Genomic DNA, 14,432 nt, shown 5'->3' on the forward strand with positions numbered 1-14,432 from the left:
TGTGGAGAGAGGAGCCCACGGAGCAGGTTTTCTGGCAGGACTTGTGACCCCGTGGGGGGCTCACGCTGGAGCAGTCTGTGCCTGAAGGACTGCACACCGTGGAAAGGACCCATGCTGGAGCAGTTCGTGAAGAACTGCAGCCCGTGGGAAGGACCCACGTTGGAGAAGTTCGTGGAGGACTGTCTCCCGTGGGTGGGACCCCACGCTGGAGCAGGGGAAGAGTGTGATGAGTCCTCCCCCTGAGGAGGATGAAGCGGCAGAAAATAACGTGTGATGAACTGACCGTAAACCCCATCCCCGTCCCCCTGTGCTGCTGGGGGGGTGGTAGAGAATCCGGGAGTGAAGTTGTGCCCGGGAAGAAGGGAGGGGTGGAGGGAAGGTGTTCTGAGATTTGGTTTTATTTCTCATTACCCTACTCCGGTTGATTTGTAATAAATCAAGTTAATTTTTCCCCAAACTGAGTCTGTTTTGCCCGTGACGGTAATTGGTGAGTGATCTCTCCTATCCTTATCTCGACCCACAAGCTCTTTGTTATATTTTCTCTCCCCTGTCCAGTTGAGAAGGAGGGGGAGTGATAGAACAGCTCTGGTGGGCACCTGGCATCCAGCCAGGGTTAACCCATCACAAGTACCTTTGGGATTCAGCATGCGAAGTTGCTGCCAGCCCCAAAAGAAAGATCCCAAAAGAGGCCAACAGCACAGCCAAGCCTCTGTGCCTTACGCACCGCTGAGCAGCAGCCTAGGGGGAGCTGGGCTCTGCTGAGGGGAGCTGCAGTGAGGTCAGGGCAGCCACAGTAGCTGAGAGGTGATGTCCCAAAAGTACCCTGGGCTGCACAGAGACCATCCCAACCATGCGACCAGTGTTCCCTTCACAATGGACATCCTGCCAGGGCTTGAACCTCTTTGGCCATGGCCTTCCAGGGTCTTCTTGCTTTCCTGGACATCAGCAGAGCTCCTGGTCATGTCCAGGGCAGTCTAGTTCAAGGGGCAGGCCCAAACTCCTGACTTCTCTGGGTGGTTTGTTCTTATTTGCTGGGGGCACGGAGCCAACTAAACCCTAAGCTGTTAGACAGAAACACTGGTCACCAGAAAGCCAAGCTTCAACAAAAGCAAGATGGTGACCATTGCCTGTAGCTGCTGCAGGTGTTGCTGGGTGCATCAGCACAGCAGCAGGCACGCACCAGCAGGGGAAAGGGGCACTCTGGGAGTGGTGGGGAGCAGAAGCATCAGCCTGATGTCTTCTGCTTCTGCAAGGAAGATGCTTTGCAACTTGAGAGGCAAACATAATCCCAGAGGTTTGGGCTTTCCTGAGGTCAGCTGTCCAGCAGGAGCTTGGGCCCTGCAGGCAGAGCAGTGTACCGTCAGCAGGCATGAGGGCTACAGCCTGACTTACCCTCACTGGCACTTCCTGTGTAACTCTTGCGCCCACCTCCTCTGCCCTCAGCTTGGCGTTAACATGACCCGTCTCTGAGGGAGAGCACATTCACTAAGTCCCGAGCCATTGGGAAGAAAATGTCACCAAAAGATAGCTCCAGGGCTGCGCAAGCTTTCTGCCTACTTCACCTCCTTGTGACTGCTACATCTGGGGCAGCTGCTGCAGTACAACGAAGAGAGGGTGCATGTGTACTGTGGGCTAGGCCTGGGCCCAACTGGGCGCAGAGCATGGCAAAGGCTCTGACATTTCCAAGTGTACCCGGTTGGTAAAGAGGGAGCTGGTCTCTGCGGGAGAAATAGGAGGAGCGGTTTGAGCAGGGTTTCCCCTTGTGAACATCCCATGCTGCAGCCCCGCCTACAGACACAGCCTGCTTCGTGAGGGTGGTGCAACACAGGACTGTTGCTGGGCAGATGCCCCTTTTCCACACATAGCAACTGGAAGGACTTTTGTGTCCCTTAAGAGAGGAAAAAAGAAAAGGCAAAGAAGCCGCCTCTCTCACAGGAGAGAGGAAGCTGTAACTAACTTCTGCAGTTGCAATCCTGCCCCATGAAGCTTTGTCCTGTCTCTGTGACTCCCCACCTGGAGCAGAAGTATTTAGTCAGCCCTGCCTGTCCCAAGGACTTGTAGCAGCGGTGTGATGCTGTTTCTCTGCAGTTTGCAGAAGGCAACAGAGCTTTGGCTGGGCACTGTCCTCAAGTAAGCCATGCCGTAGGAGTGAACCTGTGGTGTCAATGTGGCAGGTGGTGGGATGCTCCAGATGCAGATGAAAGGCAGCTGCATAGCTGGTGGAGAGGTACACGCACTGCTGGGGGCAGCTCCTGGGCAGTGCGGGCTGAGTTGCTCAGCCTTGCTTTTTTAAAGTAATGCCTTTAATTTACTTGCCACAGAACCCTGTGGGTGGTGGCAGGGGGTGGCAAGGCCCCTGGGCCTGTGGGGTTACACCTCGCCAGTGTCATCCACACACAAAGGCCCTGACCTGGTGCCGCTGGGCCTAACCAGTGGGGCTGTGCCCTGAGGCTCACCTCAGCCCACCAGAGATCATCACTTGGTCTCCTGCTCTTGGCTCTCTCCTGGCGAACCGGAGGGCTGGCTCCTGGCCGTGCTGCAGCTTCCTTCATCTCAGGGAGACCCATGGTTGGTGCCGAGGCTGTGCAGCCGGTATAGGCCTTCAGCCCTGCACTGGGGCATCGGACGTGGCAAGGTGCATGGCACACCAAGGGCTTGGCCTCTCACCCAGCCTTTCTTTCCACTTGCAGCCCAGCTACCCTCTCCCCAGCCCTGCTGGCGCATCAGTAATGAAGGGACCAGGGGAAAGAGCTTTTCTGGCCATGGCAATGGGAGAGGTGGGTGCAGAGATGCTTTCTAGGTCGGTGCTGGGAGCCCCCAGGCAGGAATCAGTGTGCCCAAAGGTGCCTGATCCTCCCCTGCCCATTGGGAGACCCTGCTGCTCCTCAGGGGTGGCAGCGCCCAAGGAGAGGCCATTGGCTGCCTGCTGCCAGTCCTGGGAGGCCCTGGGATGCACAGAAAAGCACAGGGAGGTCCCTGGGTGCCATGAGAAAGGCACAGCAATCCTGCAGTGTACAAAGCAAATGGTGTATTTCTATGTCAGCAAAGTCAGGTCCCCACAAATTCAGGGCTTTTCAGGAAAAAATAGCCCTCAGAGGATTAACAGACTGACCCAACCTCATGTAGCACTGCTAAGCCTGCCTGGGCTCTGGAAGCGTCACTGCCACAGCCTGCATGGAGTCCCCTTGGAGCCCGCGCAGGGTGTGGGTGCCCAACAGCCAGCAGTTTCGGGCTTTCTTCCCTCCTCCTGCATAGCCTGCTTTCCGGCCCCCTGTTGCATGCATTATGCCCACCCAGGTGTCTGGAGAGAAGTTTTCGAAGGTGTCCCCATCTCACCTCAGCTCCACCCTGCCTTTCTAGCCAGGAGGTGTCAAACAAAGGGCTCGGGAGCCCAAGCAGAGCTTTGACAGAGTCAAGCTACCCAGCTGAAAAACTGCCCCCTGTAGCTTCCCTCTCCCCAGGCACAGTTCCTGCCTGGGATTTCATTGTCCCATGGCACAGGGTGGTGGCTGCACAGCTCTAGGTACCCCTGACAGCGCTGGCCTGGGTGCCCCGCAGTGCCCAGGCTGTGCGAGCTGCTGGATGCTTCCCCCTGCAGCTCTGCTCCCCTGAGTGCCCAGCACTGCTCCTCCTCCTCCTCCCTCCTCTCCACCTGTGGAAAATCCCCTCCTCAGCAGAGATGTGCAGCTACAGCAGGGCACACTGCCAGAGACCAGGAGGTGCAAGGGCCACGAAGAGCAGGGCTACAGCCAAGCTGGTACAGCAAAGCCTTGGGAGAGGGCTGCCCTTGGAGCAGGACTGAAGCTCCAGCCCTGCTTCCTGCAGTGGCCTTTCCCTGCCCCACCAAAGCTCACCCACTGCCGAATGCAGATTTCACAGCTACCGAGGAAAGACCCACAGCGTCAGACCCAGTGGTTTGCAGATGGGGCTTTACTGAACAGACGGAAGCATTGGTGTTAACAGCCTGGCTGGCCGGCACTGGTGCTCGTCATGCTGGAGGAGGCTCTTGCTGGACATCTCTCTTGGGAGCCTTTGTGCCAGAGAGGCTCTCCTGACACTTGCCAATGTGGACCAGATGTGCTCTGCAGGGCTGAGAAGTTGAATACAAAGCTCTGTAGTCTTGTATGCACAGTGAGGTGCAGAGCACCACTGCAAGTCTAGTCAGGACACATGTGGTAGGATCTGCTTCTGTCTGGAGAGAGCAGGTCCATGGTCCATGCAGTGCAATCCCAGCCTGCTGCTCTCCGTGCCATGAGGGCTGTCGGGAAAAGACCCTCTTTGCCCAGGGGCTGTGGGGACTCAAAGGAAGGAAGGGCACTGCTGGGCAGGGGCAAACACCGGGCATGTTGGGGATCCTTATCCTCCTCACCACCACAGTAGTGGGCTTTTCCCTCTACCTTGTCGAGGAGGTGGGTCACTGCTCCTTGCAAAGCCCACTGGGTAATGGGGAAAGGCTGCTACCGCAGCAAGGACAAAGTCTCACATCTTGCCCAAGACCCTCCTGCCTCTCCCCTCTCCCCCACTGCCACGGTCCCATTCAACCCCACAGCCCCCTCAGTGCCAGCTGTGCTTGGGGCTGCAGAGAGGCACCTGGCATCGGGGACTGACCTGTGCCATTCCCATGGTATGAGAAAGGAGAGGATGCTGTCCATGTCCAGCCCCGTGGCTCTGGGATTTGCTTCCCCCACCCACAGCTGGGTCACCAGCCCCCAGGTCTGGCCTGAAGCTGGCCCACACTCACCTTTTCAGAGGTGAGGACTCCGAACAGCAAAGACTCAGCTTGTCCTCTGGGCTCTCCTCATCCTCTGTGGATGGCCCTTTTCTGCCCCCTCCCCACCACTCTGGAGTGCCACGAATGCAGGAGCCCTGCACAGAGAGAGAGGGGTGAGCACAGGAGGTGTCACTGGGCAGCAGGGAACTGGTACAGCCCCACACAGGACGGTCAGCCCCCACGCTCCTAGGGCTTAGGGACCTTCCCACCTTGGCTCCCCGCAGGACAGGAATACTCTTTTCCTCATTGTTTTTCACTGCTTGCAGCACCTGGGCCTCCCATTGCTCTCGCTCTTCTTTCCAAGCCTTTGGGGGTGCCAATTTTGCCCTTGCCTTCTGCTGGCAATTCTTGTGCAAGGAGCTTCCCAGAGCTTCCTCCTCCGTGCATGCACAGGGCTGCGCCTGCAGGGCCATGGCAATGCAGCAGCAGGCAGTGTTAGTCTCCCCGGCGGAGGGCTGAGGGGATTTTAGCTCCCTCCCTCCTGCCCCTTGTTCTCAGCCTTTCTGTCAGACCTGGTTTGCTTACAGTCCTCGCAGGCCCGACTGCAGAGCCTTTCTGCAGTGACCCCTGAGCCAAGTGGCCATGGGGCTGAAAGCAACCCAGCTGCTTGCTATCCCAGACAAGCCTGGCAGTGCTGTCGCCATTGCAAACACCACCAGATCGATTCTTCAGGTGTTTCTGGAGATGACAGAAGTGAAAGCTGTCTTCTAAATGGACAGAACAACCTGCTGCCTCTCGAGAAAACCTTGGGAGAAGTGCTTCAGCCTTCAGCTAAGCACACGATATGGGGTCTTGTAAGACATGACATCCGTATCACTATGCTTTTCTACAGGTGGATACGACACAGTCCCTCCAGGAGCCCATGCCACGTACCGGTCCTGCCCTCCTCTTCCCTGCCCTAGCAGGGGGTGCAGGTTGGTGTCCAGCTTCCCGCAGTTGTTGGCTGCTGCATGCCTCCTCTTGCCCCAACCGATGCCACTGCAGCACTGCCAGCTCGCTGCGGACACACAGTGGGAGGAGGTGGTGTGAGCACAGGGAGACCGCTCTCCAGCCGGGGCTCCCAAGCTGGGTGCACGCCACAGCTGCAGAAGGCGGCTCTGCCGAGAGGCCAGTGCCAGGAAAAGCACCTGTCTCCCCTGGTGCTGCGGCGAGCGGGAGAAAGGGCAGCATGGGAGAGGAGACACTACCCGGGTCTGGAGAGATTTACCACTTGAGCTTGTCCTGCAGATCCGTCTGGTCATCCCTCTGCCCCCTGCGCTTGCAGGTGACCTGCCTCAGGATGCACGTCACCACCTGCCACAGGGCCTGGTGTGTCCGTGGGGAAAGGCTCCTGCAACAGCAAGGACAAAGTCTCTCTGACCCTTCAGCTGCGACCCTCCTGCCTCTTCCTGCGCCCAGCCCCACAACTATGTGGCCCCATTCGGCCCCACAACCCCTTCAAGGCAGGAGGAGTTTCAAGCACCCGCTTTGGCCCCTACCGTCGGGCTCTAACCCAGCTCATTCCCATGGCTGGAGAAATCCCCGGGCGCTCTGTGAGGCCCATGGCTCAGGGGTTGGCTTCCTTGACCCACCACCAGTGGCTCACCACCACTCCAGTGCCCCAGGCCTTGGCTGGAGCTGGCGCACTCTTACTGCTTAGGGGGGACAGTGTCGTCCTCGCAGACTGTGGGTGGCTCTTCTCCGGCCTCTTCCCACTCCTCCATCATTGTGTCCAGGAGGTCGGGGCTGGAGTCCCCCGTCTCTGTGCTAGTCGAGGGGCTGACTGATGCTTGCTCAGAGGAACTGGATTACTGCACAGGAAGAGACTCTCATACAACAGCCCCGCACCCGGAGGGTGCTGCTTCCCAGCATGCAGACCCCCAGGCCACTTCTGGCAGGGACCCCAGCGGGATGGGGAAAACCAGGAGAAGGACCTCAGCATACCCTTGGGGTGATGCCTGAGTGTCACCAGGGTTTCACTACAACTCCCTGTCACCCCTCTTGCTCAAGAAAGGCAGCAGTCACCTGCCCAGCTCTGCTGCAGCAATGCTGCTGGGACAGCTGGGGTGCTAGAGGTGTCTTGCAATCTCAGCCCCCCAGAAGAGAAAGTGCTCCTTTTCTGCAGGAATTCAAAGTACCTGGCTCCTCTGTGCCTCCTTTTCTCTCCTTTTCTTTCTTAGCCTTCTCTTTGGTCACTGGCGGGGTTTGCAGTTTACTTTTTTTCTCCTCTGCCAGCTCTGTTTTCTCCTTTTCCTCTTCATCCAAGTATTTCTGGATGTGTTCTGGAAGCTTCTCCTTTCTCTTCAAGTGTTTATTCTGGAGGGGGACGAAAATGCAACAGCAGGCAGCATTAGTCTGCCCTGCAGAGGGCTGGGCTGTTTTCATTCCTACCCTCCCTTCTGCCCCTTCTCTTCTGCCTTTCTGCCCACACTGGTTTGCTCCCAGGTTCCTGCAGGCTCCACCAAAGAGCCTGTCTGTAACGACCAGGAAGATAAGCGACCACCAGGCTAAAAACCACCTGGCTATCCCAGACAAGACTTGCAGTCACGTTACTGACAGAAACATTCACAAGTAAGGTCTTTGGGTGTGTTTCATGAGGCTAATGGAAGTGAAGAATATATTCTCAGATGGCAGAGCCACCCGCCTCTCTTCAAGAAAGCACCAAAGCAACTAGTCAGTGGTCCTGTGCACACACAGTGAAGAATCTTGTGAGAATCAGCATGCGTGGAGTGACACTTCTCTACAGTCCAGTACGACACGCTCACTGCAGCAGCCTGTGTCAGGTACCTTTCCTCTCAATAGCTCTGGCAATGAAGTCTACTGTTTGGGGTTTGACCAGAGGAATTAGTTTCTCTTTCTCTTTCTCCTCCTTTTCCTTCAAGGAGCTCCCCTGGATGGCTGGTAGCTGCCTGCAAAGACACAACAGGGTGTGTTGGCAGGAGTGCAGGAGGAGCTGGTTCTGCATCTTGCGCTTCCAAGTGGTGCATCTGCTTCTGCAGCAGAATGCGCTCTACTTGCTTCCTTGTGATCAAGTCCACAGAGACAGAGGAGACCCAAGCTGTCAGACTCAGATGTGCCCAACAGCCCCACTAAACCTCAGGATGCCCAGGTCTAGGCCCTCTCCTGCTGGAGCAACGAGAGGAACAGAGTCTTACGCCCGGAGATACTGCTACACCCTTCGGGTCAGTGCACCTAAGTCTGCTCAGTGGTCCGAAATAAGAGTGTGTACGGGCTGTACGAGCAGGTTGGGCACTGGGGACGCGGTGTCAAAAGGAGCAGGACACAACTGCATGAGAAAAACAATCCTGCCACTGAGCTCTCCTTGGCCCTTCTCTTTTGCAGGCCATAAGACATAGAAGAGGCTTCTGGTGAGTTGGAGGAACCCTCTGCAGTACCTAAGTGCAGAACACTATTCTCAGCAAACAGAAAGGTCAGGGTCATTTCAATCTGAAGGGAAAGCCAAACAGACCTTCCGCTCCTGGAATGAGCACTTGCAGTTAGCTATTCAACAGATCTGCACACCAGGAGCAAAGAAAGAAATGATGCTGCTAGCAGAGTCTCCCAAGAAGCTACAAGACGCTTGCCATGCACCAAGGAACCATTAGTTAGTGGGACGTGGGATAACTGCACTTTGAGCTTGTCTAGCCCCTGTGTCCAGGAGAAACATCCCGCTCCCACACAGACGAGAGAGCATGGGGTCACCCTCATCATTTATGCAAGTGTCTCATCTGGCACAAGGCTCACTCCCCTCAGCTTTCTGACCCTGCTCTGACTTTACAGTCATTGCAGGTAACTGCTTTGGAGAAAGCCTTGCTTGACGAAGGAGGCGCTGCTCAGCAAGATCCTCTAGAAACAGGAAATGAGACGAATCTTCAGAACAGCATCTTGGTGTTATTCTGGGAACTGGGTGCCTATTATGTCCCGGTTCCAAGAAGAGTGATGTGCAGGTCTGCTCAGGCCTGTGGTAACACTGATGAAGGTGGTCCTTTTCACCCCTTTGGATGAAAGCCATGTCTCCTGGGAGGTCTTAGGCCTTTTCTGACACTGTTTTTTTGTCCAGCTCCTCATGCCTACAGTGCACTATTATTCCCCGGGGAAAAATGTTTTGACAGCTTTCTCTCATCCATGTGCTGTAATGGGGGGCTCCCTGGGACATGCTGGTGGTCTCCAAGAGTAATTCTGGGGAAGGGAATCATTTAGCACAAGAAGAGCCAGCTCTTGGATTTCTGCATTGGTCCCATGCACACAGATTTGCTGCTGGGGCAGGTTCACACCAAAGGCATTGCTTCTGAGACGTCTGAGAATATGATGGAAAGAAGCAGGGTTAGAGCTTTGCACTGTTTGCAGCACAGGCTGCGGAGTGGAGGCCACTGGGAAGGTGTCCTTCAGCAGTCCCAGTGGCCATTTGTGGTGCAGGGCTGTCCTGAGACCTTGTTCCACAATGGGTCACTGGAGCTTTACCATAATGGCTACAGAGAGTCACAGGAGGTGCCTCTGCCTCTTCCAGGCATCCTGGGTTAACCTCAGGTCTAATCCCCTCCAGGTGCAGAAGAAGGAAAACCTACAGCCCCCCGCCAGCAACCCGCTGGTCCCTTACCTTTCTTTCCACTGCCAACACCTTTTCCCCAGCCCTTCTCTGGGGCAGCCTTCACATGTCCTGTCAGGTCTGCTTTCACTGTTGGCATTTTAGGCACGGTCTCAAGCTTGTGCCTGGAAAGAGGAAGTAGGCACCAGGCTGAAAAAAGGACATGGCTTTGTTTCCCAAGGCAGCCTATCCTGGAGGGCCATAGTAGGAACTCCCGTTGCTGCTTCTGGGGAAAAGGATTCCGCTCTTTCTTTACTCATAGTGCACATGGAGGGCAGACTAATAATCTCTAGTGCTCTGATTATGCAATACCATTTTGAATTCTGATCTAGTCCTCCAAGTTTGTTGTAGAGCCTTGCAGATTAATGCCTTTGCAGCTATAAGGAGTCACCTCCCTCCCCTCAGTCATCGATGGCACTGCACAGCAATGTTGGCATGAGACAGAGCTCTGCAGAACCCCACCAGTTGCAAGGTGCTGTATGGACAAGAACCCACCCCTCGGCCCAAGCAGAAGGCAGTCTCACACACAGGAAAAAAAAAGAGTGGGAGAAACCTCATGGAAAAATGTTGCCTAAATGCCTCTCTAGGTCCACAGTAGGACAGGCACATAAAGCATTGTTGCTGTCCCATGTTCCTCCAAATGAAGTAAAACTGGACAAGAGCAAGCAGGGAGTTCCCTGCCAACAGGCCTCTGAAACATTCAGTCCTCAGTGCCGTCATGAGTGTAGTTCTCAGTGCCTGGTAAGGCAGCCTTCCCAAGCATGAGCTGAGAAGCTGCTCGCTTGCTCAGCCAAGGGCTGCAGGAGCAAACATACCCTGGTAGGACGATAACAAATCCAGAAGAGGTCTGGGAAGCAGCAGTGTCATGGCATGAGATGACGAAGTCCCTCATCTCTGGCATCTGCAACAAGGATGGAGACAGATGATGGGACATGGGGACACTGGGAAGGGCTGGCTGCTCAGTCCACCTTAGACCAACGCAAGCAAAAAGCCAGAGCAGCCAAAGGGCTCTGGCCTCAGCACGTCTTGCTCTGCCTGTGCCTCTGCTCCCTACCCTGAGAGTGAGGCAAGGAGCGCTGCCCACCATCAACGCTGGCCTTTTGTCACAAAGTGAGGCCCCTCTGGCGGTACCTCTTGCAAAGCTGGACCATTGCACGCAAGGCAAGTGCTCTACAGAGCGCCTGCTGTACTGTAGACCACAAGGAGCCCAAGTGGCTGAACAAAAGGCATGGCAGGCCAGGAGAAAGCAGCCCCCCAGCCCCCAGAATGCATTTCAGAAGAACCAGGAGTGGCACTGGGAAAATAAAAATCCTACCTCAAGAACGGCTTGCAACATCTGGTCAGTCCCATTCAGCCTTTTCAGAAAGTCTGTGTAAAATCTCATTTTTACATCTCTTCCCTCTGGATGATCAGCATCCAGGTCCCTCCAAATGAGGGCAACGTTATCCCTGTTCTCTAGGCAGACATGGAAAAGATTCATGGTCCTTTCCATGCAGAGCTGCACCGTGCCCTCAGAGACAGTGTTGTCTGAGGCTATCTGAGCGTATGGCAGTTGCTCAAAATGTTGATGAGCTGCAAAACAAGAGAAGAGAAACACATAAACTTGCAGAGCTGCTAAGCAGGCTACAATCAAAAGTCTGCAGCTGCCAGGGCCTCATGCAATACATTGCTACTGCGTTGTCTAGCTGGTACAGTGCCTCTGAGGAGAAGCTCAGGTCATCCCTTCCTGCTAGAGGTGGAAAGTGAAGTGTGGAGCCAACAGCTATGGTTTCTCTGATACGGAAAGGGAAGGAAAGAGTCTTAGGCACTTGGCAGGAAGAAGAGCCATGACTGCAGGACAAGGTGGGGAGAAAGGCACCAGGTCCCATGGCAAGCTGGAGGGTGCCAGGCCACTGGAGCTGTGCCCACACTCAGTGCTCTCTATTGTTAGAGAGAAATGCACCCCAAACACAGTCCCAAGCTCTTGGTGCCCCCCAGGGTCCTGCGACAGCTGCTGCAATGGCAGCAGCGACTAGGAAGCACAGGCATTGTGGTCACTGGGTTTTGGAACGAACAGTCTTTCTCCCTTGGGTTTCCCCCTTGCAAAGAGGCTGTGAGAGCCGGGAAGAGCCTGGCATTTGCCTGTACTAGGTCTAGCGCATCAGAAAGAGGGAGCAAGAGTTGAAATACCATGTAACAAGAAGACACAGCACCAATAAACCTGGAAGGAAACGTGTTGTTGAAGCAGGTCAGAGAGTGTGTGCTGTTATGCTGTATTGTCCTCTGGTGATTATTTAAAACGAGTAGGTAGGCAGGGTCCTTTTCACAGCAGGCTGGTTTTGTCCAGCTGAAGCTGTTCTCAGGACTGCAGTGGGAGTTTGGTACTCTGCTCAGTCACCTCTGGACAACAGAGCACACCTCCCCACTCTGCTCAAAGGCAAGCACCGCTTTCAGTCTGTCTGCTTACCAGGAACATCTGTGCAACCATATCGGAGGTCATGATCCCGCACAATAGTGTTCGCAAGATGAAACATGGGTCTCTCCACAACCACCAGATCCTCCTCCTTGCTGACTACTCGCTCTCTGACAACCATAAAGTCCCACGTCCAGGAATGCGGACAGCCTGAAACAGATGAGGTGGTGGATCAGAAGTCTTGGAGGGACAGATGGATGACTTGTCAGAGAATGGCGATGGCGCTGAAGTGCCCTGCCCGTGCCTGAGGTACAAAGGAGCAAGATGGGCTCTTTGGAAACCTTGGGAGAAGACAAACAGGGCCCACACTTTTCCCTCTCACTCCCCTTCATTCATGAAGAGCCAGGTAGTTCAGGAAAAGCTGACAAACATCCTTTGGCTCAATAAGATAAAAGATGGGGGTGTGTGTGTGTGTGGTTCCCACACTTGGAATAAGCCCTGAAGGGTCCCAGGCTTCCAAGTTTTGTCATGCAACTCTAACCATGGGGACTCCAGAAGCACCAGAAAAAGTCCAACCCTTTTTCTGACGCCAGGCCTGGACCTTATTGTACATCTGAATGGACAGAGGAGGTGGTCTGTTGCACATCAGTGCATTGCAGGGTCGTGCTGGGGCATTATTCCGTCTTTCAAAGGAGGGGCAAACCAATTGCACTCCATGGCAAAGGGCTGTCAGGACTTCATCAACCTTTGTCAGGATGTGAGGGGAGGAGAAGGAGCTAAGTCCCACCCGGTGGAGAGCCAGCCATTGGCTGAGGTAGCATGATGTGCTGGCCCAAATCTTGATGAACTCTGGAAAAACAAAGGAAAGACATGTCATGCTCTGAGGTAGCGACTGCAAAACCATTCAGTCCACTCTTGTCCAAGGACCAATGTATGTCTAACACAAGCATTTCAGATGGTCTCTCTAGAGCCTGGCAAGAACCAAAGGACCCCTCAGCTGGCCTCCAGGAGGGCTCCTTTCAGGTGCAGCTCTCCAGGGTGTGACTCGCTCCCAGGATGTGAGCAGCAGTGGATTGCCATGTCAGCGAGGGCACAGTGCTGGGTTCCACGGAAGTCTCAGAGGGTCAGGGCAGGCCTCAGTGTCTCCCCAGCCAGTTTCCCTGTGTTGCATCTCCAAACACACCGACTCTGCACATCCCACGCGCACCTTCAGCTCTTCCATTCAGACATGAGCTCAAGGTGGGCAATGTCCACCACGAGGCAAGGAGCAGCCCTTTGGGGCCAGGGACTTCTGCCTGGGGTGCCCCAGGAAAGCAGGGACCATGTCAGGAAGAGAACCAGGAGTCCTGGCTGCCAAATCAGCCCCTCGGTCCTCAGGGATGGTCAAGCAGGTCCCTCCTTGCAGTTACCAGTCCTGAGCAGCCACTCCCACAGCCCTCAGGGTTTCCATGCCTGTTTTCAGAGATGTCCTTGACCTGGCAGCACACATGAAATTGGGTCTGAGGGCCTTACCAGTACTCTTGAGCTTCTCAGTTGTTGGAGACAAGCGAGGCCGCAAGAAGAGGTCTTTTGCCATCTTAGTTCCACCCTTGCTCCAGGTCAACAACTGCAGCAGGTGGCTGGCCGATGGCTTTCTTGCTTCCTGCAAAAAGCCTACTCCTCCTCTCTGCTCTCCTCCTCTGCCGCCCTTCGCCACCCCCAGTGCTGTTGTGCTGCCTCTCTCCACCTTCTCCTCCTCACTGCAGAGCAGCTCTTCTAGAGCAGAGTGGTGGCAAGAACAGCTCCCAGCACCTGGCGTCCCCTTGGCCTCGCTGGGGTGTGTGGGGTGGATGCTGGTCCTGATGGGGAAGGAGGGACTGTCACCACTGTGATGTGGGGCTGTCCCACTGTGACCCCAGACTGTGTCACAGAGGGGCTGCATGCACCCACCCCCCCTGCCTACCTGCCCAGGCCCTGCCAGGGGGGCTCTGCAGTGGGAAGGGTCTTCAGGGGGTGCAGTGGGAAGGGTCTTCAGGGGGTGTCGTGGTTTAACCCCAGCCAGCAACTAAACACCACACAGCTGCTCACTCACTCTCCCCCCACCCAGTGGGATGGGGGAGAAAATTGGGAAAAGAAGCAAAACCCGTGGGTTGAGATAAGAATGGTTTAATAGAACAGAAAAGAAGAAATTAATAATGATAATGATAACACTAATAAAATGACAACAGTAATAATGAAAGGATTGGAATGTACAAATGATGTGCAGTGCAATTGCTCACTACCCACGGACCAACACCCAGCCAGTCCCCCGAGCGGCGATTCCCCGCCCCCCACTTCCCCGTTCCTATACTAGATGGGATGTCACATGGTATGGAATACCCCCTTGGCCAGTTTGGGTCAGGTGCCCTGGCTGTGTCCTGTGCCAACTTCTTGTGCCCCTCCAGCTTTCTCACTGGCTGGGCATGAGAAGCTGAAAAATCCTTGACTTTAGTCTAAACACTACTGAGCAACAACTGAAAACATCAGTGTTATCAACATTCTTCGCATACTGAACTCAAAACATAGCACTGTACCAGCTACTAGGAAGACAGTTAACTCTATCCCAGCTGAAACCAGGACAGGGGGCTGCCCCCACCTCACTGTCTCCAGACCAGGAGAGGCTTCCCCAGGCTGGGGCTCAACCCTGCCATGTCTCCATGTGGGGACACCAGGCTGTAAGTGCTTAT

General features: G+C 55.1%; 1 long non-coding RNA gene across 1 annotated transcript; it reads right to left on the reverse strand.

Moving 5' to 3' along the window:
• Positions 1-8,559: 8,559 nt before the first annotated feature.
• Positions 8,560-10,230, reverse strand: LOC128148689 (uncharacterized). The gene is made up of 3 exons (XR_008237366.1): positions 10,151-10,230; positions 9,348-9,460; positions 8,560-8,596 (listed from the first exon to the last, which is right to left on the reverse strand). It is a non-coding gene; the product is annotated as an uncharacterized LOC128148689 (long non-coding RNA).
• Positions 10,231-14,432: the final 4,202 nt, after the last annotated feature.

This window comes from Harpia harpyja, chromosome 12 (genome assembly GCF_026419915.1).
Source record: "Harpia harpyja isolate bHarHar1 chromosome 12, bHarHar1 primary haplotype, whole genome shotgun sequence".
Classification (NCBI taxonomy): Eukaryota; Metazoa; Chordata; class Aves; order Accipitriformes; family Accipitridae; genus Harpia; species Harpia harpyja.